Consider the following 26,666-nt stretch of genomic DNA (forward strand, 5'->3'; position numbering starts at 1 on the left):
CTGCTGCTCTTCTTACTGAGGCAAGGTAGAAAATGAAAAGATCCATCCTTCCCTCTTCAGCAAACTCCCTCTCTCACCAAACACCAACTTAAGCACCCTAATGCAGCCCAAAGCAGCACTGCAGCTGCTTTTATGCTATCCAAATCTAGCTTCTGAAAACCTATTTAAGCTAGTTAACTAATTTACTAGCTGCAGCTGCGAGCAGAGCCTGTATAACCTCTGTCTTAAAGCTGGATTAAAATTCACCTTCTCCCAACCCAAAGAGCAACTTTTAGTTAGTTACTAAATTAAAGAAAGGTTAGACTTTAGATAGAAATTAATCCTTAAAAGTCTCTGTCTCACCAAACTCCAACTTAAGCTAACTCTAATGCAGCCCAAAGCAGCACTCCGGTGCAGACAATGAATAAATTACACTCCCATCAGCCTCTGTTACTTGACCTAGGGGAGGAAACAGGTGGCAAAATATTAAGGTTTTTTCTCCTAAATGCAAACATTTTGAGTGGCACTGGCACTACCTTTTATTATCTGCATCCTGGTTGTTGATATTGATACTTCATAAACATAAATGGTTTACGTGATATTAAGAATGTCTCCTTGCAGTGCCAGCAGTAAGAACTTCATGTAAAATAAGCTTGGGCACTTGTAACTCAGGGGAGGATATTCCCCTCATCCCCTGGCGGGCCCGGGAACAGCCGCGAAATGGTCCGCTGCCTGTGATCCGGCCCTGACCGCGATTTCACGCTGGCTGTCCAATTAACGGCCAGCCAATGTGAAATGCACGCTAAACTCCTCAGCGCTGTTGGGGTAGGGACGGGAGGAGCACGAGCACTGAAGTTTGCCCATGCGCACAGCTGCGCTCACTGAAAGCTCCCGGACGGCACAGAGCTGCCTCAGGGAGCTGAAGATTTTTGAAAACAAAATTAAAGATGTTAAAAATCCAATTTACATGGTGATTATTAAAATCCTGCTCAAACACTTTTTTTAAAATTTAATTACAGAAATTTCATCCTGCCTGTGGATGAGGTTTCGCAAAAAATGCAAAGGCCACCTGGCTTATTCACCCACCAACCGTGGACAAGCAGCGAAAAATTCAACTCAAGCCCAGTTTAAGGGCCTTAATAGGCCTCTTAGTTGTCGACGGGCGCGCTGCTGACTCTCGCAGTTGCCCACCCACCGAAATATCACATGAGTGCACAATGACATTGGGATATTTGCCTGACGTCATCACGTGCTATTTCACGCTCGGGCATGTCGGGCGCACACCTGCAGGCTGAGCTCAAAATCCTGCCCTCAGTTTCTGGCAAGCATGGGCTAGCTGTACATAAATGCAAAATTGTATTTTCTCCATCACTGTCATTCCTTGCCTTGATATGCACCAAAACATTCTTTCCATCCATTGTGAATGATTACAGCCATGATCTTAACGAATGGCAGAGTAGACTCAGTGTGCTGAACAGCCTAATTTTGTTCTGCGTCTTTATTCCACAAATTTGGCTTCCACTATTCTGTCCAAAAATGTATTTCCAACATTTTTCATCAATCTGTAAGTGAAGAATTTCCTGATACTAGTCCTAAATTTATCTTTTAACAATTTTGACACTTGGGATCAGCCTGGTGTAGTGTTGAAGCAGTGCAAAGAATGTCTGCCTTGGCTCTCATTGACCAGAAATGTCACAGTGCTCAAGCTGTGGTTAATTAATGTATTATACATTTTCAACTTGTTTTCTGCTTTTTTGGCTACGTGGTTCAAAGTGCTAATGGCTTACTCTGTGAATGAAAACACTCAAATGCCATATCAGTGTAATTGTTCCCAGTGCTAAAATGTCACTTCCAGGTCAGGTTTAAATTTATAGAAGATGGGTGGAAGTCAAATAGCTCTCATGGTTGAGTATTGGACACTATTCAGAACTCAAATTCACAACATAACCATTGCCAATTATTCAACTGAATGACATCTGTGGCTAAGTTTTGCCAATTCTGGGTTTGGCTGCAGGTTTAGAAGAAAAAAAGACTTACATTTATATAGCACTTTTCATGACTACCAGACATCTCAAAGCACTTTACAGCCAATGAAGTACTTTTTGAAGTGTAGTCACTGCTATAATGTAATAAATGTGGCAGCCAATACACGCTCAGCAAAATCCCACAAAAAGCAAAGTAATAATGGCCAGAGAATCTGTTTTTTTGACGTTGATGAAAGGAAAAATATTGGCCAAGACACCAGAGAAAACTCCATTGTCCTTCTTCGAAATAATGCCATGGGGTCATTTACATCCATCCAAACAAGCCAATGGTACCTCGGTTTAACATCTCAACTGAAAGATAACACCTCCAACAGTGCAAATCTCCTTCAGAACTGCACTGGAGTGTCAGCCTTGATTTTTGCACTCAAGCCCTGGAGTGGGACTTGAACACAGAACTTTGTGACACAAGAATGTTACCAATGAGCCATGGTTGATACAGGTATAAGCAAAGATATAAAAAGAAACAAATGAGTTATTATTTTAGGCTCAGCTTTGCCACAAGTTCATAGTACAACTGGGATTAAAAATAAAACAAAACAGAAATCTAGTTTTATTATACAAATAAAGTTTTAAATCTCCAGTGGTGAAAATTTTCAGCATTTAAACAAGCAACTTGCATTTATATAGCTCCTTTGACGTAGTTAAATATCCCAAGGTGCTGCACTGGAGCATTAACAAAATATGATTGCAAGCCACATAAGGAGATATTTGGACAGATGACCAAAAGCTTAGTTAAAGAAACAGGTTTTAAGGCATCTTAAAAGGAGTGGCTGTACAAACCTTGCTTAGGCCACATAGAGTACTGCATGCAGTTCTGGTCGCCATATCATAAAAAGGATATAGAGGCACTGGAGAGGGCACAGAGAAGATTTGCAAGGATGATACCAGAAATGTGTAGGTATACATGTCAGAAAAGGATTGACAAGCTGTGTCTCTTTTCTCTTGAGGAAAGAATGTTGAGGGGTGACCTAACCGATGTATTTAAAATCATGGAAGGTTTTGATAAAGTGAATACTGGGGGAATGTTTCCTCTTGTAATGAAGAGCAGAACTAGAGGCCACCAGTATAAGATTGTCATCAAGAAATCCAATAGGAATTCAGAAGAAACTTCTTCACCCAAAGAGTGATAAGAATGTAGAACTCATTATCAGAGACACAGAATGGTTACAGCACAGAAGGAGGCCACGCGACCTATTGTTTCTGCTGGCTTTCCGAAGGAGTAATTCCTCAAGAGCCATTCCCCTACCTTTTCACTGTAGGCCTGCACATTCTTCCTTTCCAAATAATAATCCAATTCCCTCCTGAATGCTTCAATTGAACCTGCCTCCACTACACTCTCAGGCAGTGCATTCCAGATCCTAACTGCTTATTGCAAGAAAAACGTTTTCCTTACGTTGTCACTGCTCCTTTTGCCAATTAGCTTAAATCTGTGCCCTGATTCTTCCAACAATGGAAAGTTTCTCCCCATCTATTCTTTCCAGACTCATGATTTTTATACCTCTATCAAATCTCCTCTCAATCTTCTCTTATCCAAGAAAGCAGCTCCAACTTCTCCAATCTATTGACATAACTGAAGTTCCTCATCCCTGGAACTGTTCTCATGAATGTTTTCTGCACTATCCTATTGCCTTTACATCCTTCCTAATGGAGTGGTTGAAGGGAATCATGTAGGTGCATTTAAGGGGAAACATGAATAAGCAGGAAATAGAGGTTTATATTATGGATTTAGATGAGGAAAGGTGAGGGAGAAGGTTTAAGTGGAGTATAAACACCGGCATGGTTGAGCCAAATGGCATGTTTCTATGTCATAAATCCTATGTAAAAGGAGAGAGTTGTAGAAGTGGAGAAATTTAGGGAGGAAATTCCAGAGCTATGGCCTAGACAGCAGAAGGCTTGAGCACCAATGGTGGAGCAAGTACAATCACGGGAAGCCAGAATTAGAGGAGTGTGGAGATTGCAGCAGATTGTAGAGCTAGAGGAAGTTAGAGATAGGATGGGGCAACACCATGGAGGGGTCTGAAACAGGGATGAAACTTTTAAAATGCGGGATCCAATAATCTGACCTCACTGCCCATAGGCTTGGAAGGGTAGAAACCAACCAGCAACCCACTCCTGTCTACTGACTTCTGCTTGAAAGTGCAATCATCAAATAAATGCAAGGAGTGACTCAGCTGTTATGCTCCCAAAGCTGAAAAGCCTACAGCCATTGGGGATCACAAAACAACAGCTACTTGGATGAGACATCCATCAGTGGGATACAGTTATCCAGAGACCAGTACAGTGTAAAACTTGCAGTTAAGATACCGGTACCTCTTCGCTGGGTTTTAGTGTCCGTAAGGGTATTGCTGGGATAAAAGGAATAGTCTGAGTTTGAATTACTTTCTTGCGTTTGTATTGAGATCTTGCCAACCTTTTTGTCTGGCATAATTAGTTCATTTTTTATTATTTAATAAATGTTTAATTCTTTATGTTAAAAGTTCATCAGTAAACTCCTGTGAATGTGTTCAGTTTCTTTCCTCCAGTTTCTAAAAAAAAGTGTTAGGATTTATCAAGCCAGTTTTCACCCTGGGATCTGACTTGTCCTGCATTAACATCAGCTCCTTTCAATCTCCGCAATCTCTTCCAGCCCCTCAACCTTCCAGAAATCTGCACTCCTCTAATTCTGACCTCTTATGCATTCTCAATTATAAGTGCTCCACTCTTAAGCACTGTGGGTGCACCTTCACCACACGGACTGCAGCAGTTCAAAGAGGCGCCTCACCACCACCTTCTCAAGGAGAACTGGGGATGGGCAATAAATGCTGGCCTTGCCAACAATGCCCACATCCCAAGAGAGAATTAAGAAAAAACACTGGTGACCATGCCTTCAAGTTGTCCAGGATCCAAGCTCTAGAATTCTCTCCCTACATCTCTCTGCCTCACTTTCCTCCTCCAAGACACTCCTCAAAACCTGTTTGACCAATCTTTTGGTCATATGACCAAATATCTCATGTGGCTTGGTGTCATACTTTGTTTTATTATGCTCCTGTGAAGTGCCTTGGGAGAATCATTGCATTAAAGGTATAAACATAATTTGTTGTTGTTGATGTTAAGTGGAACAGATAGAATAGATAGAGAGAAACTATTTCTACCAGTTTGGGAGCACAGGACCAATTAATCAAATAATTAAGAGCCAGACCCTTTAGGAGTAAAATTACGAAACACTCTTTTATGCAAAAGATGGTAGAAGCTTGGAACTCTGTTCCGCAAATGGTAATTGAAGCTAGATCAATTGTTATTTAAAATAGAGATGGATAGATTTTTGTTAAACTAAAGGTATTAAGGGAAAGGGGCAAAGACAGGTACATATTTGCTGGAACATAAGACACACTGATCTCCTAGAAAAATCACCCAAAATTGCTGTGTCTCTGCTGTTCAGTATCAGCGATTTTTACAGTAACCTCTTCTAGTCTGTAACCTATGCCCCAGCAGCTGCTGTTACCTGCTGAGTTTCTCACTGTACTTCAATGCTTTTGGTTTATCATCTTTTTTTTGCTGTTGTGGGGTCTTGGACAGAAATCAATTTTCTCCTGGGCTGAATCTATTTCCCTGCTGGCTTCAGGACTTCAGTTGTGTCAACTGCTGCCACCACTTTATACAAAGGGTGTATTTTCTGCTGGGCTGCCTCAATACTACTACCTGATCTGTTTCTTCAGCTTCAGTCTTCTGCTCCTCTGCCAGGAGATTTCACTCTGTGCTGCACTAACTCTGTTCCAGATGGTTCCTACCTTGTTCTGAAATCTACTCCATTGCTGCCACACAACCATGGCAAACACTTTCCATTTACTTCTTAATACCATAGACCATATTCATCTCTCCACTGGTGTGCACTGCTAATCACTCAAGGTCATTTCTCACTTCTGCTGAACCTTTGGAAAAATATCTGATAAGAACATAAAAAATAGGAGCAGGGGCTCTCCAGCCTGCTCCACCATTCATGGCTAATGTTTTACTCCAGCTACACATTCTTACCTGATCTCAATATCTCGATTCCCTCAGTATCCAAAGATCTTTCGATCTCTGGCTTGGATATAGTCAATGACTTAGCATATTCTTAAGGTTCATGACTCTTTCAGGTAAAGAAATTTCTCTTCTCAGTTATAAATTGTTGACCCCTTATTCTGACAGTGTGGCCCCCAGAACTTGACTCCCCAGCCAGAAGAAACATCCTCCCAGCATTTACCTTGTGCAGCCCCTTAAGAATTTTATATCTTCTAATGATGTCACTCTCATTCCTCTAAACTCTAAAGAGATATATCCCAGAATCAGATGCTTCTTAAAACTTAGCTCTTTAACTAAGTTTTTGGTCATCTAGCCTAACATCTCCTGAGGCTCGTTGTCAAATTTTGTACCATGACATTCACGTAAAGCATCTTAGGACGTTTCATTACATTGCTATGTTAAAAGTGCTATATAAATGCAAGTTGTTGCTACTGTTGAATCAGTCCAGTGAACCTCTGAAGCAGGTATATCCATCCTAAGGTAAGGGCACCAAAACTGTACACAATACTATTTACAATAGTAATTGTGCAAAATGTACAAAAGTCTTTGAGTACCAGGATCTCAAATCCGAGACTAAGGTCATGGTTTACCATGCAGTTAGGAAGACCTTGACTACTTTAAAGAGGCATGCACAGGCTTGGAGCAGCTGTTTCATGGTTCTTCATCAAATCCCATATTTGACACTAGACACATTAGACACGAACATTAAACACAAGCCTGCGTGTTGCTCTGTGTGGGGTTAATCATAACAAAGGAAGTGAATTATCAGACAGATACTGATCTCCAGCTTTTCAAATTTGTTAAAAGAGTAAGAAACAAATTATCAGTACAAGAATAGATCAAACAGTGACAAAATGTTGCAACAAGTTTCTTCCTGGACCTTGCAATCTCAGTCAGTGTTGGCAAGCACAAAATGGAAAATAATCAAATAAATTAATCAGCCCTGGTAATTCTCTTCGTTCCTTAAGGTTAGTTACAAAGCAGCATTGGGTTGCAAACCCAATTAAAGACAAATAAGAGAAAACAGGAATAAAGGATACAACAAAGCGCAAGACTAAATAAATTTGGCATTACAAAAATTCCAATACAACTTACTAATTAGCTAGGTGAGGGAAGGGAATGTACCCTCCTTTTCAAAGGCAAATCTGTATATTGAGATATTTTTCATCATTAAGGGATATCTGTACGATCAGAGTGCTGCAGATTAGATTTACACTGCAAATACAGTTAAAACTTAGAAACATATATTAGAATAGAGAACCAACACCAAAAAAATTAGTGACAACCCACTGAAATCAAAAGGAGCAACAATAAACAGCATGGACAATTTTAAAACTGTATTACATTATACAAAGGTATTCTCTACCTTTCCTTCCTTATCGCTTCCTCCCACCCCGTCTCCCCATCACAACCATTTGAGTATAATCTTTACCTAAACAGATATATGTCTATATAATGTGCATGGGAATTATATGGACAACTGATTCTGTGCCTAAGTGCAATAATCCTAAGCAGGACCAGGGAGAGAAATTATGGGTCCTGGCACTTCTCTCTCCAGGCCCATTGTGCACACCAAAACGCCCCAGCTTAACCCGTCTCCTCAATCAGGCATGACATTATCCCCCATTTATGATCCACCAATCACTACACTTTAAAACCATTCCCACCCAAACCCCCAACCACTCCATCCACCCCTCCCATCCAAGCCTCCCCCACCCTCAAACTGACTCGCACCCCTCCTACCCAAACCCTCAACCTCACCCCAATCCCCCACCCAAACCCTAACTTCCCCCACCACCCCCGGCCAAACTCCAAAACCTCCCCACCACCTCCCGCACCACCAACCTCCACCCCACACCCCCACCTAAACCCCCACCTTCCACCCCAGTTCCCCACCCCAATCCTCCACCCAAACCCCCACTCTTCCACCACCTCCCACCCAAACCCCCACTCTTCCACCACCTCCCACCCAAACCCCCACCCCTCCCTCCACCCAAACCCCCAACTTTCCCTCCACCCAATCCCCCAGCCTCGCCCCACCCCTCCCACACAAAGTCCCAAGCTCCCGCACCCCTCCCACATAAACCCCCAACCTCCCCCACCCCTCCCACACAAACCCTCACCCTCCCTCTACCCAAACTCACACCCCCCACTCAAATCCCCACCTCCCACTCAAACACCCACCCTCCCCCCAACCCGCACTCAAACCCAAAACCTCCCCCCCCACACCCAAACGGCCAACCCCACCACCACACCCCGCACCCCCCAACACCACACGCCCACCACCATTCCCCCCCACACCCCATCCAGTTCTGATTTTTGTTTTAAAAAGCTGGCCTTTCAGGTCTGAAGCCTGAATGAAGGACGATAGTGAGCCTTGGCAACTCCCCCCACCTTGCACCCGGGCCCACCCTCTCCCAGGTCGTGTCCCCAAGCATCTATCCTTGCTCCCCTATTTCTCATCAACATGATTCCCCTTGGTCACATCATCCAAAAAGCAGAGTCAGTATCCACAGGTATTCTGATAACACTGAGCATTACCTCAACACCACCGCTCTCAACTCTTCCACTGTATCTAAATTGTCACATTGCATGTGTGCATCAACATCCAGTACAGGATGAGCAGAAATTTTCTTCAACTAAATATTGGGAAGCCAAGCTGTTGTCTTCAATTCCTGCCACAAACTATACTTCTTGGTTACTGACTCCATCCCTCTCCTTGGCATCCATGACCAAGCTTATGGTCATCTGCCCTATTACCTCCCTATGTGGTTCTGCGTCATATTTTATTTAACAATTCCCCTGTGAATTTTTCAGTATGCTGCCTTTTCAAATATTTTTGTGCAGCTGCACACACACATTATTTATCATGGAACATTGCCTGTGTGGTTCTTTCCAGCTTCCAGCCTGCTACATAGCTGCATACCTCAAAGCTCAGCAGGAACATTGCTGAGGACCCCAACATAGAAACGCAGAGGAAGAGAAAATTCAGTTCCATAATCGCTATCCAATGCCATGTTGGAAGTGTAAATTTGGTGGCACTGACCAGCCCCCCCACCACCTTAACTTCCCCAAGCCTCATAACCTCCCCCCAAACCCCACTCTAGCCTCCCCCAAAACCAACACACACAGCATCCAATTGAATAGATAAGTGCCACTAAATGAAGATAGCAAGCTTTATTAGCACTATTCTGAAACATGTAGCATGTTTTCTTTCTTGCGTGCAGAATTGCATTTATTGGTTAACTCTCTTGTATTCAGTGCTCCCTGGAGAAAGAGTACCTTTAAAAACAGTCAATACATTCCCAATGTTTTACTGATTTAAGTTCAGTAGTAAAACCTATAAACATGCCATGTGTAAAAGTTATGGTGAAGGATTGAAGTATTTCTCTCAATATTTCATAAATGTCACTGACAAAAATGAATGAAATTTTTCTCCATTAGCCAATCAAAATAAAATTGGGATTTTAAAAAAATTGGAATTAAAAGTAAGATGTTTAATACATGTCCTAATCTTAGTGTCTAATGTGTTTAAATAATCCCACGAAAAACAATCAGCAAGGTACATAGTTTACTTCAAATAGGTAGTGGCATCAGCACATTACAGTACATATGGAATGTCAAGTCCTCCATTCTGCATTTATATTAGCAATGTGCAAAGTTCCATTATCCCTGGACAAAAAGTTGCACTACTAGCATCCGCATCAGAGACTGAAGGTCATATTAATCTAAGGTTTCAATCATGAATAGTAGGGTAGCTTACTACCTGTGATGATGCACTGCAAACACACAAATCTTGGAATTCACACAGTATAATTTTCAAGATATAAATTGCTTAACTGTTAAAAGGAATTTGAGTTTAGGATTTTAGCTGAGTTTTAAGTCAGGCAATACCATTTGTGCCAACTGTAAACGCTTCACCCTGACTGTCATTTGGAAGCTTGGTGCATTTGTCTATGTTTGCTGACAAAAATCAATACTACTCCTATAACAGTTCTGCTGTTAATAGAGGACTCCCCTGCAGTCTGTAGGTGTCAACTTGGTGAAGCGACAGCACAGGGCTACTTGCATGCCAAGCATTAAACAACTAACTGGAGGAGGAGAGTCCAAAAATATTCCCATCCTGAATGATGGGGAATCCCAGCACATTAGTGCAAAAGACAAGGCTGAGGTCCCCAGCATCGCAGATGCCAGTCTTCAGCAATTTGATTCACTCCACGTAATATCAAGAAACAGCTGAAGGCACTGGATACTGAAAATGCTATAGACGCTGATAACATTCTGACAATAATACTGAATATTTCTACCCAGAACTAGCTGCACCTTTAGCTGAGCTGTTCCAGTAGGGCTGCAATGCTGGCATCTACCCAGCAACATGGAAAATTGCCCAGGTATGTCCTGTCCACAAAAAGCAGGACAAATCCCACCCAACCAATTACTGTCCCACCAGTGTATTCTTGATCATCAGCAAAGTGATGAAGGGTTGTCGACAGTGCTATCAACTCAGGCACTTACTTGGCAATAACCTGCTCACTGATGCTCAGTTTGGGTTCCACCAGGGTCGCTCAGCTCCTGATCTCATTACAGCCTTGGTCCAAACATGGACAAAAGAGCTGAACTTGAGAGATGAGGTGAGAGTGGCTGCCCTTGACATCAAGGCATTATGTGACCAAGTGCAGCATCAAGGCACACTAACAAAACTGAATTCAATGGAAATCAATGGGAAAACTCTCCACTGGTTGGAGTCATACCTAACACAAAGGAAGGTGGTTGTTGGAGGTCAACCATCTCAGTCTCATGTCATCGATGCAGAGTGCCTCAGGTTAGTGTCCTAGATCCAACCATCTTCAGCTGCTTCATCAATGACCTTCCCTCCATCATAAGGTCAGGATTGGGGATGATCGCTGATGATTACACAATGTTAAGTACCACTTGCGACTCCTCAGATACTGAAGCAGTACGTACCTATATGTAGCTGGACAACATTCAGGCTTGGACTGATAAATGGCAAGTAACAGTCACGCCACACAAGTGCCAGGCAATGACAATCTCCAACAAGAGAGAATCCAACCCTCTCTCCTTGACATTCAATGCCTTTACCATTATTATTTTTTTTATTCATTCATGGGATGTGGGCTTCGTAGCTGGACCAGCATTTATTGCCCATCCCTAGTTGCCTTTGAGAAGATAGTGGTGAGCTGCTTTCTTGAACTGCTGCAGTCCATGTGGAATCCCTCATTAACAACATTCCGAGGGTTATTATTGACCAGAAATTTGAACTGGACCAGCCCTATAAATACTGTGACTACAAGAGCAGGTTAGAGGCTAAGAATTCTGCGGTGAGTCACTCTCACCTCACCTCTGGAGTTCAGCTCTTTTGTCCATGTTTGAACTAAAGCTGTAATGAGGTCAGGAGCTGAGTGACCCTGGTGGAACCCAAACTGATCATCAGTGAGCAGGTTGTTACTAAGCAAGCACCGTTTGATAGCACTGTTGATGATTCCTTCCATCACTTTATTGATGATGGAGAGTAGACTGATGGGGCAGTAATTGGCCAGATTGTATTTGACCTGCTTTTTGTGGACATTTTTCCACATTGCCTGATGGATGCCAGTGTTGTAGCTGGACTAGAACAGCTGGGCTAGGGACAAGGCAAGTTCTGGAGCACAAGTCTTCAGTATTATTGCCAGAATATTGTCAGGGCCCATAGCCTTTGCAGTATCCAGTACCTTCAGCCGTTTCTTAATATCATGTGCAGTGAATCGATTTGACTGAAGACTGGCATCAATGATGCTGGGGACCTCCAGAGGAGGCCAAGATGAAAAGGTATGGCTGAAGCATATGTAACAGTCTTCAGCCAGTAGAGCCGAGCGAATGATCCATCTCGGCCTCCTCTGGAGGTCCCCAGCATCATTGATGCCAGTCTTCAGCCAATTCAATTCACTGCATGTGTTTCAATGAGATCTCCTCTCATTCTTCTAAACTACAGTGAATACAGGCCTGGTTGGCCCAATCTCTCTTCATACAACAATTCTGCCATCCCAAGAATCAGTCTGGTGAACCATCGCTGCACTCCCTCTATGACAAGTATATCCTATCTTAGGTAAGGAGACCAAAACTGCACACAATACACCAAGTGTGGTCTCACCAAGACCTTGTACAGCTGCAGTAAGCCATCCTTGCTCCTGTACTCAAGTCCTTTCGCAATGAAGGGAAACATACCATTTGCCTTCTTAACTGCTTGTTGCATCTGTATGCTTGTTTTCAGTGATTAGTGTACAAGGACACTGAGGTCCCTTTATATATCCACATTTCCCAATCTATCATTATTTAAATAATACTCTGCCATTCTGTCTTTTTCTACCAAAGTGGATAACTTCACACTTATTCACGTTATACTGCATCTGCCATGTATTTGCCCACTCGCTCAACCTGTCTAAATTGCCTTGCAGCCTCTTAACACCCTCCTCATCACTCTCATTCTCACCAAGTTTCGTGTCAACAGCAAATTTGGAAATATTACATTTGGTAAACTCAGAGACCGCTGCCATTGATTCTAATCGCAAATACCTTGCACCTTATCAGTAAAACAATCTAAGCCCTCCTTTGATCTCGAACAATCAAACCACCCATGCTTGTCAGTCAAAGTTCAGAAAGGGTCACATGATGTCTTTCATTTACCCTAAATTTAAAGATGCAGTTCCAAAACAATTGAAACATGACCAAATCTCAGCTGTTCATTGAAAGACCATAACATCAATAATTAAAGGAAACTTAAGAGATGGGTGCAACAATTGCATCAATTAAATATGTATTAAAATAGTTAACATTTTCAATCACTAAAAAACTGTGATTAATTTAATCATTTGACAGTTCCATTTCAAACATTAAGCCTACATCTATTTTTTCCAAGTTGGGGCAACACCAAGTTAGTTGATAGATGATAGCGACACAAACAGGTAGATGACAAAAATAAGCAATGAAAAACATTTTCTGCAAATACAGCAAGGTTGCCCTTTGGGTACCTGACACTGCTTTTCTAAAATTTGGAAAGGAAAGTGTGTTGACATTTTCAGGAATTCAGACACAGATCCTAATGACAGACTTTAGTTGGTTTACTATCTCAAAACTATTCCATTGATATTCCATTATAGTAAATTTTGACTGAAATATCACAACACCAAAATGTATGTTTTTCTTCCAGAAATTTAAAAGCAAGTTGTGATCGGTTGAATATTCACAAGTGGCCCAATTACATCAGGCATACTTACAATTACAAACTAATTCTGTAATCCTTTCACTGTAGGGAATAAACAGATTTATAAAAGAAATTAGATGAATAAAAAGCAAATTAAATTACCATAACACCACAATAAAGCTTGTTGGATGTCAGGTGAAGCCTTTAATCCACAGACTGTTCTCCTAAGTATATCAGTCAGTTGGTGTTCTTTTCAATAATTAGCATAACTAAATGACTTATTATTCTACAAGAATGTGGCTTCAAAATCAATCTCAAGTTTCTAATTGCATTTGTCAGCAAATTTCAACTCTAGGTGAAGAACATATCCATACTGTCCAACAAACTGAATTGCTAAAATTTATTTTGTCAAGAGTCCATAACCACCTTTTGGTCAGGACACCCAACACTGCACTAAAAACTAGCTGATCTTCTAGCGCACTGCTAAAAGGCATCCTGGGGTCTACTATGCTGTTGTGATGCTCTAATAACACAAAGCTATGTTTAAACTGGCCTAACACTTTAATGCCATTACTCAGGTGCCTGCAGGGAAGTCACCTAAATCAGCATCTCAAGTCAGTCAATTAAAATGTCAGCCCCTGCCCATGACAAGAAACTTCAACTATTCAGGAGTCAAACTGTGACTATATTCACTTGAAAGTGAATAAATATAAGACTGTGAAATAAAGCAGTGATTTTGCCCTCATCAATAAATATTTCAGTTCACCTTCAAAAGATTGGAGGTGCACAAGGCATGTGCAGAAGATACTATCAAATTTAGATTACAAATGAGATCAGTTGTGACATCCCCAGTTTACACCATCACATAATTAGATATTGGGCACTTTCTGGCGAAGAGAGGCAAGGACTAAAACAATTTCAGATAGAAAGAGTGCTGTATATGTTTTAAACAACATGAAGACAAGTGAGACAAGGAGATGAAGACCTGGAAAGCACAAACCAAGGAGGGGCATTGGAAAAGTGCAGCTGACAAACTATTCTTTATGATTCAGGAAAAGGCAGACACAAAGCTCACCCATCAATACTTAGACTACCTTCGGCCACCTAAATTCTAGATTTTGAAATTTAATTCCCAAGACTTCCCTTAAAACCTACTTCATTGGCCATTACTTCCTTGGTTGACTTTGTACCCATTTTTTTCCAAGTCTCTGAAGCAGCTGAGGAAAATTTTCTTTACAGTAAAACACTATATAGTTGCAAAAATGTTGTTATTCTTGGGGGATCAGCACCAGGAGGATACCTGGTGATTGCACAATGTTCAGCACTATTCACAACTCTTCAGGTACTGAAGCAGTCTTGCAGCTAACATTCTGAGTAATCTGCTTCATCCCAATTGCTAATTTTCACCTGATGCATATATATTAAACTACAAGGGTGGTGATGGAGTCTTTAGTCCCAAATATCCTATAACAAATTGCTATTTAAGGTGCCTAAACCATACATGACTAGAAATTGCACTTTGCAAAAAAAAACATACTAGTGAAATACACACTGGAAAAGGCAGGTCAAATGTAGCCTCCTCTTCATGGCTCACTTTGAGGATCTTACTTGAACTATAAAATTATATAGTTACCTTAGATACGCATTGTGTGGCCTCTCACCACCATCATGTTTCTTCTCAAATAATTACTTGCAGTGTAGTTGATAATTCCTTCCTTCAGAGGTTCTCCAGGGCCCGTTTCTCCCTCCTACTTCTTTCTTCAAATGTATTATTTTCTCCATTCATCATTCAAACCTATCCACTCTTCTGATTCTTCTTATTTACATCTTTATACACCTACTGTGACAAAAATTAAACAAACACTTTTGTCAAAGATTTAGCTTAACACCAGCTCTTTCAATTCTGCCAAGTGCTAAAAAAATTAAAAACTATCTTCATTCACAGAGATTACATCCCAGCCTAATTCAATATATTGTTTCAAAAACTATTCAGTTTGTCTAATGACAGCTGTTGAAGGGAAGCAAAGCTACACAATTCAAATGCAAACCATCTAATTTGTTCAAATATGTACTGTAGATCAGGGCACATAAGTCGATCCGGCATATAGGACAACCCAATTTTTTCAGTGCCAACAATCATGCTTCTGCATTTACGCGGCATATAAGTCAACCTCCTCCACCCCCTTTTCAGCTACAAAATGCCAAGCTTGCATTAATTTGGCCTCAACTTTTCAACACAGTAATTCATGTCTTACTTGCTTATACTGTAAGTCAGTGCACAGGATCAAGCAAGCAATACAGGTTGTGATGCAAAGAAGATGCGCAGGAGGTTAAGTCATGCCCACACAGAGCACACTGCATATGGCATGGCAAGTGACAAACAGAAATGGATCTTCCAGCAAAAACGAATGAAGTACGAAGTTGCTTTCAAGCTATAAGTCATAACATTTGCTAACTCGTCAAATAACTGTGCTGCAGCAAGGGAATTCATTGTTCGCGAAAAAAAACTGGTGTGAAAATGGAAGGAGGTGCAACTAACCCCGAAGAAGATTTCCATGCCAAATGTGCCATCAGAACAGTGACCCGATCTTGAGAACCCATGTATCGCAATGGGTCCTCGAAAATCATCGGAATGGTCACATTGTCACCAGGAATACCATGCATGTACAATGCACTTAAGAGAGCCAAATCAAACTCCATCAAAGATTTCAGACCAATAGCTAGTTGGTATGGTTGTTTTAAGGAACAAAACAGCCTAGTGCTGCATCAGAAGACCAAGGTTGCTCAGAGACTACCAAAAGACCTCAATGCCAAAATTATCAATTTCCAGTGGAATTATCAGACAGCAGCAAAAATATGAGTACCCATTAAGTCACACCAATAACATTGTTGTGAATATCTAGTTCATGGTTCATGTTAATATTTTAGGGGATGTTTAGTTCTGGGAAGATTAAAGTTTTACTGTAGAAAATGGGATAAGTGCAACTAAAGCAGCTTAAAGACTATTACATTTAAAAGGTTGAGGCCATGTTAACTTAAGGGGTTAACAGCTAGAAAGATAAGGTCCTAAAACAGCAGGTAGGCTTACTTAGCTGGAGAACTGGAGACGTAATGTGTACATTGTTTGCAAAGAAGTGCAGCTCAGAGAGTTAACTCAGTTTAAAAGCATTCAGTAAACCCTGAAAGGTTATGTCATTATGGAGAACCTTAAGAAGGTTCTCTGGTTTCAATTTATCTGTGTTTGCTGGCAGAGGGGTTAGTTGCAGTTTGGACCGCATGTGATTTGCAGTTCACAGACAAGCCCGGGGAGCAGTCCAGTGCAGGTAGGGCTCAGGAGAAATCCTGGGGAACTGAGAATGTGGTGGTAGGTCGCTGGTTCCATGCTGAAGATGGTTACGGCTCAGAAGAAGCCCCAAGAGCCATTTATAGCTTGGTGCAGCTGGGAGACCAGTGTTTGCAGAAACTCAAGGGCAGTGCTAGCTTAATGAAGCTAGCGGTCTGCGAAACAGTTGGAAACATACCAGTAATTAGAGGTGGGAGTACAACTTTGTGAATTCCATAGAACAGGAGGAAAGATTGAACCATTGGGAGGTGAGCAGTCATTGGGGCAGTCTGAGTCAGAGCCGCTTTTGAGGGAATTAAGAGGCCAGATCTTCAAAAGTGAACAGCTGAAATTCCTTGTGAAGGGGACAGAGTTTAACAAGATATTGTGACTCAGTGGTTACTGACATCTGGGTGAATTGTTGACAAATCCACGGGATCTGTCTTGGTTACATCTGCCTGTTAATTCATATTTACCTCACGTTAGTCCTAAATGTAAGAGTATAAGATAGACATTGTACATTGTTTTACTTTTCTGACTTAGTATAGGAAAATTAATTTTTGTTTTTTAAAAATTGTGGAATCTTGTGGCTTTATTCTCCTAATGGTTAATCGGGATTTCAAACTTTGTCCACTTTAAACAGAACGTTACTAGTCCTTACTGAATCATAACAACATGGATAAAGTGGCCATGAATTTTGATATGCCCAGCAGCCAAACTGTGGAATGGAACGGTTCAAAAACAGTTTGACTAAAAAATGACAGTGCATGTAAAAACAAGATTTAAGGTGGTACTAGCTTGCATGGCTAACAGAACAAAATTAAAGCCTAGGAATTTTCAAATGCAAAATCATGCCAAACATTAAATTCCCTACAGGGGATTTTGTGCACATCCATGACAACAGTTGGATGGAGGAGGATGGAGTGAACTTTTATGGATCAATCATGTGTGGAATAGGCATCCCGGTGGCCTAGGTAAAGAATGCAGCTTATTAGTGAGGGACACGTTCAGATCCCATATAACCAATGAGAAAATAATAGATGCCTGCAAAGAAATAACTCCACATTGCAGTTATACCAGGGGGTCTAACACCTGTAATTCAACCTTTGGATGCCTCAACAAGCCAATCAAGAATCACGTTTGTGTTGAATGGAATAGATGGATGGTTGACAGAAACTTTCACAAAAAGAGTGGAAATACGTGCACTTCCCTGCTTGGTGTTTTCTGTGGTTTAATTATCACATCGTGGGATGCTATTACTGCACCATCAGATCATTCGAAAAATGCAGAATATCCAATTCAATAGATGGAGAGGAAGATGATTTGTTGTAGAGGGATGATTTTGAAATCTCATCCAGAGTGGGATCCTTACAACAGTGCCACAGCCAAAGTGACTTTAGATAAATTAGATGAATTCTTTGTGTCAGATGCCAAAGAAAATTAATTTGATGGTTTTAAAACACTTTGATTGTGGTTAAAGATATCTTTGTACAATTAAGTAATTCAATAAATTGTGTCACGTTAATTTAGTATGAATTACTGGTGTTTTTTAATTTCATCTTTCAAAATGATGACCACATTTTTTTACTCAGCACAGAAGTTGACCCCCATTTTTGGAAGGAGTTTTGTAGGTTTCAAAAGTCAACCTAGACACCATGATCTAAGTATTCTGGTTGGCATCTTTTGATTTCATGAAAAATTTGTAACTGACCTTTCAATCCTTTAAAGTGTGTTCTTTTTAAATAGCAAGTTACATGGGACCAGAAGGAGGCCATTCAGCCCTGAGCACATTCCACTATTCAGTTAGATCTTGATTGATCCATAACACAATCCCAGTTACCCACTTTTGATCCATATCCCTGATAACCTTACCTAACAAAAGTCTATCTACCTTAGTCTTTAGGTTTTCAATTGACTCAGTATCCACAGCCTTTTGTTAGATTAATGTCCCAGATCTCTACTACCCTTTTCAATGGGCTACCTCTAATTTTAAGAATATGTTCTTACTACCCTCAATTATACAGTTGGTCCAGATATGGTCTAGATTCCCCCCAACACAGGAAACAGTTTCTCTCTACCTATCATGTCAAATCCTTTAATTGTCTTAAACACCTTGATTAGATTACACTAATCTTCTTTACTCAAGGAAATACTCAACAGCTTCACCTGTTGCTCAAATTTTTGAGACACCTCATCTTTTCAGGGTAATTTGAAGTAGACTGGGCCATCCAGGTGAATCCATCCATTTCACACTGCTATTATGCAGTAACCTCCACTAATATGATGCTGCGGTCAAACCAAAAAGATGTTCTGCCTACTACACAAATGAGTAATATGCTGTATGAATTTCAGTGCCAGTGTGATACCAGGTATGTAGGCCGTGCATCCCAATGGCAGGTGGATTGTATCAAACAGCATGTCCCTTTTGTTGTTTGCAACAGGCAGGGTACTGACCCTACTCAACCAGCCCGTACTTGCAAAACATAAGATGCAATTCCATAATTGGACAGCACTTATTAAACAATACCAAGTGTGCTTAGAATTACACAAACAACAAAATTAAGATTATCAGTTGGGCTCAATGTGGCACACTTACACTTGCTAGAAGGTACATATATTCATGTGGGCCCTGTCCTCTACAATCAGAAATAAGGTGTCCAGGCATTACGCCTTTATCAATTAAACAAAAGCATGGGGGACAATGGTTCTCTGATTCAGAGGCGACTTGCCGTTTTGAATTTAAACAAAAGCATGGGGACTAACAGTTCACTGGTGCGTTCTCCATGGCAACACCTCGACCAGAGTCTAGTTGCCAACCAATCAGCATCCTTTTTCTCATGCAGTATAATTTGTTGTTCCGTTTGAAATTTGGTATTCTTTCATCTGTCCTGATGAATGCAAGTTGAAAAGCTTCAACAGCATGCCTCTTTTGTCAGCAATACTCAAGCTCTGTACTACTAAACAACTTTTCTCCCCTTTGTACTCAGCCCTATTTGATGTAAACAACAATCTATTAGCCTTTAGTTTGCTTTTTATACCTATCTAGCAGCTTTTAATGGTGTGTACATGGGCACCCAAATCTCCCTGCTCCTCCACAATTCCTTGTTTCTCGTCATGCAGAAAATTCTCTGATTTGTTTTTCTTGGATCCAAAATGGATGACCTCACACTTGGCCAAATGAAACAACATCAGCCATAGTTCTGCTATTCACAATTTGTCTATGCCCCTTTGCAACCTCCTGCTCCTATCTGTACTACTTAACACTCCCTCCTAATTTAGGTCCCAACAAATCAAGAAATAACTCCAACCAAAGCTCAACAGTGCAGTTGTTACTCAAATGTAAATAAATCAATTTATGCTCTAATGCATTGATATTGAGTACTGTTGAAAAAGACATGTTGAAGCTTTTAGTCTTGCACTCATCAGAACACTTTGTAAGAATACCAATATAAGGGAAACAACAATTTATGCTGAGAAGAGAGTGCTGATTGGTTGGCAGGTGGACTCTGATTGGTAGATGTGTTGCATGGAGAGTGCACCAATTGCTGAATACTGACAGTTAACTGCCAAGCAGTGTTCACAACTTAAACCAGGCAGCCTGACCCTGATTGGTCAAGGCATTGCCCTGAGGAATGAATCAGCAAATGGCTGTCACTTATTTTGTTTAAGCGAAACAGGCGCAATGTGTGTACATGTTCTTTCTGTCTGCAAAGAAGAGGGCCCTATGTATTAATAGATGTAACGTCCAGTGCATGCACGCACAGTGAGTCCAACTGACAATCTTAAATAATTCTTAGCACACTGAGGATTACATAGCAAATGTTGTCCAATCACGGAATCACATCTAATGTTGGACATTGTGTTTTGAGTTTTCCAAGCACAGGCTCATTGGGTCTGGTCTGTGCCTTGCCTGTTGCAAACAACGGCTGGGACATGCTATTTGATATGATCCACCAGTCTTTGGGATGTACAGCCTACAGAGCTATCATTACATTGGCACTCACATATCACATTACTCATTTGTGAGATAGGCCGAACATCTTTTTGGCTTGACGCCAACATCCTGTTAGTGGTGAATACCACTTATATTGCCACCAATACACAGAGCAGAAAGAACATGTATACACATTGCACCTGTTACAGCTAAATAAGTGCCACCCACTCACTGACTCATTCCTTAGGACAATTCCTTGACCAATCCGGGTCAAGCAGCCTGGTTTAAATTTCAAACAATGCTTGGCAGTTAATTTTCAGTTATTGGTGCATCCTCCATGGCAATGCCTGTACCAAACAGCATTCTCTTCTCATATGTTTAAATTGTTGCTTTCCCTTATATTGGTATTCTTGCGAAGTGTCCTGATGAGAGGAGTCAGATGAAAAGCTTCTACGCCTCTTTTTTTTAAGCAATACTCAAGTTCTGTACTACCAAACAACTATTTGCACTGATTTTGCTTCATTAGAGATTAACAGTTCAATTTATCGAACATTTCAAAGTCTTAAACCAATTGTTTTTGAAAATGTTCTCAAAAACATGACATCTAACAGCAAAAGCAAAATTTACAAAAATACATGATGTAGCTTATCTTTGGCACAGCCCTAAAGGCTGTACAGGGACAGAGTGACTGAGGATTCATGCGCATTGATCTTTGAAGGTGGCAGGTCATAATGGGAGAGGAGTTAGTAAAGCATATGCAATCTTGGCCATCATAAATAGACGTTTTCAGTACAAAAGCAGGGAAGTTATGATAAACTTTTATAAAGCTCTGGTTAGGCCACAACTAGCATACTGCATCCAGTTCTGGTCACAACACTTGAGGATGTGAGGGTGCAGAGAGTTAGAGGATATTTATAAGAATAGTTCCAGGGATGAGGAGATTTTAACTACAAGGTTAGGTTGGAGAAACTGGGTTGGTTCTCCTTGAATCAACAGAGATTGAACGAGATTTGCTAGATTTGACAGAGATTTACAGGATTACAACAAGTTTAGATAAGGTAGACAAATAAAAACTGTTCTCATTAGCTAATGACACAAGGACCAGGAACAGGAATTTCAGGTTTTGGGCAAGAGATGCAGGAGGCATGTGAAGAAGAAAACTTTTATGCAGCAAGTGCTAATGACCTGGAACTTGATGCCTATGGGGTTGTGAAAGCATAAATAATGAATGATTTCAAAAGGAAATTGAATTGGCATTTAAGGAAAATAAATTTACAGGGCTACAGGACTAGAATGGGGAATGGCCCTGATTGGATTGCTCTACAGCGAGCTGGACTCCATGAGCCAAATAGCTTCCTTCTGTGCGGTTATGCCTCTTATCCATTCATCCTTCCGAAAAAACATTTACCTTCACAGATGTGTCACAGATTTATCATCAGTGGTCACCTTAGCAACTGTCACACAGGTAGGTGGAAAATTGCCCAGGTACGTCCTGTACACAAAAAGCAGGACAAATCCAACCCAGCCAATTACCGCCCCATCAGTCTACTCTCGATCATCTGTAAAGTAATGGAAGCGGTCATCAACAGTGCTATCAAGCAGCAATAACCTGCTCACTGATGCCCAGTTTGGGTTCTGCCAGGGCAACTCAGCTCCTGATCTGATTACCGCCTGGGTTCAAACGTGGACAAAAGAGCTGAACTCCTGAGGTGAGGTGAGGGTGACTGCCCTTGCCATCAAGGCAGCATTTGACAGAACGTGGCATCAACGAGCCCTAGCAGAACTGGAGGCAATGGAAATCAGGGGGAAAACTCCCCATTGATTAGGAATCCAGCGACAAGTAACTCACCTCCTGACTCCCCAAAGCCTGTCCACCATCTACAAGGCACATGTCAGGAGTGTGATGGAATACTCCCCACTTGCCTGAATGAGTGCAGTTCCCACAACACTCAAGAAGCTTGACACCGTCCAGGACGAAGCAGCCCACTTGATTCAGCAGTGTGTACAATCAACAAGATGCACTGCAGGAATTCACCAAGGTTCCTTAGACAGCACCTTCCAAAACCACGACCACTACCATCTAAGAAGGACAAGGGCAGCAGATAGATGGGAACACCACCACCTAGAAGTTCCCCTCCAAGTCACTCACCATCCTGACTCGGAAATATATCACTGTTCCTTTGCTGTGGCTGTGTCAAAATTCTAGAACTTCCTTCCTAACAGCACTATGGGTGTAACTACACCACATGGACTGCAGCGGCTCAAGAAGGCAGCTCACCACCGCCTTCTCAAGGGCAACTAGGAATGGGCAATAAATGCTGGCCCAGCCAGCAAAGCCCACATCCAGTGAGTGAATTTTTTAAAAAAACTTTTGTAACTTGTGTTATCCTTACAAATCTGTATATATCTGTAAAGGTATAGTTGTGAGTGATAGAGCATTGTATATAGTATACCTTTTCTTGTTTAATAAATGTTTTATGCTTTTGTTATAAGTTCATTAGCTGACGGGGGAGGCAATAGTGTAGTGCTATTGTTGCTGGACTAGTTATCCATAGACCCAGGGTAATGCTCTAGGGACCCGGGTTCGGACCCCACCATGGCAGATGGTGGAACTTGAATTTTTAAAAAATCTGGAATTAAAAGTCTAATGATAACAATGAAACCATTGTCGATTGTTGTAAAAACCCATCTGGTTCATGTCCTTAAGGAAGGAAATCTGCCATCCTTACCTGATCTGGCCTACATGTGACTCCGGACCCCAGTAATGTGGTTGAATCTTAAATGCCCTCTGAACAAGGACAATTAGGAATAGGCATTAAATGGCCATCGACACCCACATCCCATGAACGAATAAAAAAGCTCTGGTGACTCTGTTCAGTAGTCCCTCTCTACATATCTAAACAAACAAATAAAAGTTAGGATCAAGCTGGGTTCCACCCTGGGATCAGGCTTTTCTAGTGGCAACATCAGCTGGGGATCATAACATGGGTGTCCTGATACATGAATCACAAGCAGTTGGTGCGCAGGTACAGCAAGTGACGAGGAAGGTGAATGGAATGTTGACATTTATTGCAAGTAGGATGGAATATAGGGCGTTGGTGAGACCATACCTGGAGTACTGTGTACAGTTTTGGTCTCCTTACTCAAGAAGGGATATTACTGCATTAAAAGTTAAGCTTCCTGGAATTAGGGGTTATCTTATGAGGAAAGGTAGAAGGTAGTTGGGCCTGTATTCATTAGAGAGTTTAGAAGAATGAGAGGTGATCTTATTGAAACGACCACGATCCGGAGGGGGTGGTGGTGGGGGATTGACAGAGTGGATGATTCCGCTTGTGGGAGAGACTAAAACCTGGGAACAGTTTTAAATAAGGGTCTCCCCTTTCGGATGGAGTTCAGGAGAATTTTTTTCTCTCGGAGGGTCGTTGGTCTGTGGAATTCTCTTCCCCAAAGTGGAATGAAAGCAGAACAAAAACAGAATTACCTGGAAAAACTCAGCAGGTCTGGCAGCATCTGCGGAGAAGAAAAAAGTTGACGTTTCGAGTCCTCATGACCCTTCCACAGAACTGCTGAGTTTTTCCAGGTAATTCTGTTTCTGTTTTGGATTTCCAGCATCCGCAGGTTTTTGTTTTTATGCAGTGAAGGCAGGGTTATTGAATATTTTTAAGGCCGAGTTTGACTCCCTTGTCAATCAAGAATCTAAGGGTATAGCGGGTAGGCAGGAAAGTGGAGTTGAGGCCACAAGCAGATCAACCATGATCTTATCAAATAGAGAAGCAGGCTCAACATGCTGAATGGCCTATGCCTGCTCCTAATTTGTATATTTGTAGGCATTGCTTTAAGACCTACCTTTATGAACCATCCTAATATCTCTTTACTTGATTTGGTGTCAAATTTTGTTTGATAATATTTCTACAAAGCCTTTTGGGGCATGTTACTGCATTAAAGGCAAAACATAAATGCAATTTGCTAATTGCATGTCCTTTACATTTTTTTTATATTGTAATGCAGCCCTTTGCCATTGTCTTCTGCAGTATGGCTGACCAGGAAACTCTCCTATTCTTAGAGCCTACCATAAGGCATAGTGGAAGGATTTACAGGCTGATAATCAACCTATCTGACCATATTATGAATGCATGCCAACCTCTATCCAAGCGATCAAGCACTGTCCTGGTCTGAAAACCACTACCAAGGTATGCAACAGCAGCCATTTCTCATTGTGGGTGATTGCCTAGTTCCACTATCTAAGTTTCCTTAAAAAAGATATTGTTGCAGTTTGAAATAAGGTGCTATAGATGACTTAAATTCATTCAGATTAAGCCAAAACTGTGACAGCAGCCCAAAACAGTCCATGCACAATTTCCACTGAAGGCATGGCTCCCAGTGGTTAGAAGTGAGGAACAGGTGTACAGGAAAACTACGAAGCCAAATACCTAGTGGAGGGGGTTACAGGTTATAGAGACAGGGAGGGGTTAAGCCATGAAACCATTAAAACACAAGAATGATACATTTAAATGTAAGGTTCTAGGATCTAGAGCTAATGTGGTTTAGCGAGGGATGGTAAGTAAGCCAGGTGGTGCAGGATAGGTTACAGGTAGCAGGGAGTTGGATGAGCTGAAGTTTAGAGAGAGAGAGAGAGAATGAAGGCTACAGAGGAGGGAATATGTCTTCAGAAGCACAAAGTGAGTTTGCTATAGAAGAAAATATTTATTTCTCTATAGGTTATTGAGTGTGGTTTTACAAGTGATACAAATTCTTAAAAGTCCTTTCAAACATTTTTCAAAAATTACAGATTCCTTATTGTTATTGCTTCCTAGTCAAAGCCAGCACACTTCCCCACCACCCACCTTGAAATGAAGAAAGATTTACCATAGTAAAGTTTTCTCAACAAGTTCTTAACATCATAAACACTTTAGCAAATATCATGCTACACAGGTAGCAACGATATATCATATTTACGAAACAAGCTTCATTACAAATAATCTTATTTTACAAATCTTTACAATACATTCACCCAACTTTAAGGCATTGTTACCATCCCATGTTCTTTAAACTCTCAACAGTGCATCCACAATCACATTTTTTTGGTTGGCAACATGCACAATTTTTAGTGTAAATGGCTGAAGCATCAAACAACCTTTGGTTCTTGGATTTCAGCTTTTCTAGGTACACCAATGGGTTGTGGTCTGTATAGTACCTCCTCCACAACTAACCACTATTTGTCACATTTCATCGCTATACATTTTGTCTTGACAACATTCTAAGGCTGAACACCTAACACTCATGTGACAATTAAGATTTAAAGTCCAGCTTGCGTAAGTGCTTAGAATCCCAACTCTCTGGCAAACAAGTTTCTTTTACTACTGGTCAATTCGTTTTCTTCCAATCTGCGCAAAAGGTCTGTTTTTTTTCCCATTTTGCATAGTCCGTACAGCTTTTCCATGTTCTTGGTTAAAAGATTTTCCTTGGTTTTGCATTCTTCGTATTGCTCTCTAACATCTGTATTCGATTATGCATAGGCTGGCCCCTGTAATAGTATTTGTGCCCAAAGGTTTCACAATTTTTTTGGTCTGGTTAACTTTGTCAAGAACATTACTAATTTCTGGCAAACCATCTGCTTCTGGGTGCTGACAGCTGTGAATCAGAATCAATCCCCTGTCATATCACTTCTTACCTTCTGGGTTCAGATATTTCCATTATCTTCCTTTAAAGCTAGACACTACATTGTCATCAGGGTTTCCACTGGTTGAAGCAGACTGAACCACTCTGTTCACTCTGATCTCCATTTTACTCTATGCCCGCATGTTTTTAATGCCCAAGTCTTGGAAAAAAAGTTTCAACCAACCATCTGAACTGTTCTTCATACAACTGAAAAAGATTTCAGTACAAGAGTAAAGAAGTCATACTTCAATTGTGTAGAACCTTGATTAGACCGGACCTGGAGTATTATGTACAATTTTGGTCGCCGTACCCAAAGATATACTTGCCATAAAGGAAGCGCAGCGGAGATTCACCAGACTAATTCCTGGGATGGCCGGACTGTCCTATGAGGAGAGGTTGAGCCTGTGATCTCTAGAGTTTAGAAGAATGAGAGATGATCTCCTTGAAACTTACAAAATTCTTAAGGGCCTAGACAGGGTAGATGCAGAA

The 26,666-nt window shown here is 41.1% G+C and overlaps 1 protein-coding gene across 3 annotated transcripts in view; it reads right to left on the bottom strand.

Annotated features, from left to right (window-relative positions):
* Positions 1 to 26,666, bottom strand: part of ldlrad4a (low density lipoprotein receptor class A domain containing 4a) — a 442,850-nt gene that overhangs the window by 402,561 nt on the left and 13,623 nt on the right. For 2 of the 3 annotated variants that reach the window (XM_041189960.1, XM_041189958.1), the window contains exons 2-3: positions 14,897 to 15,103; positions 13,337 to 13,365 (exon numbers count right to left, since the gene is read on the bottom strand). The gene's annotated coding sequence lies outside the window, so the exon portion shown is untranslated. The remainder of the gene's footprint in view (positions 1 to 13,336; positions 13,366 to 14,896; positions 15,104 to 26,666) is intronic. The other variant, XM_041189957.1, reaches the window with a different exon arrangement.

Source organism: Carcharodon carcharias, chromosome 6, assembly GCF_017639515.1.
Source record: "Carcharodon carcharias isolate sCarCar2 chromosome 6, sCarCar2.pri, whole genome shotgun sequence".
Taxonomy (NCBI): domain Eukaryota; kingdom Metazoa; phylum Chordata; class Chondrichthyes; order Lamniformes; family Lamnidae; genus Carcharodon; species Carcharodon carcharias.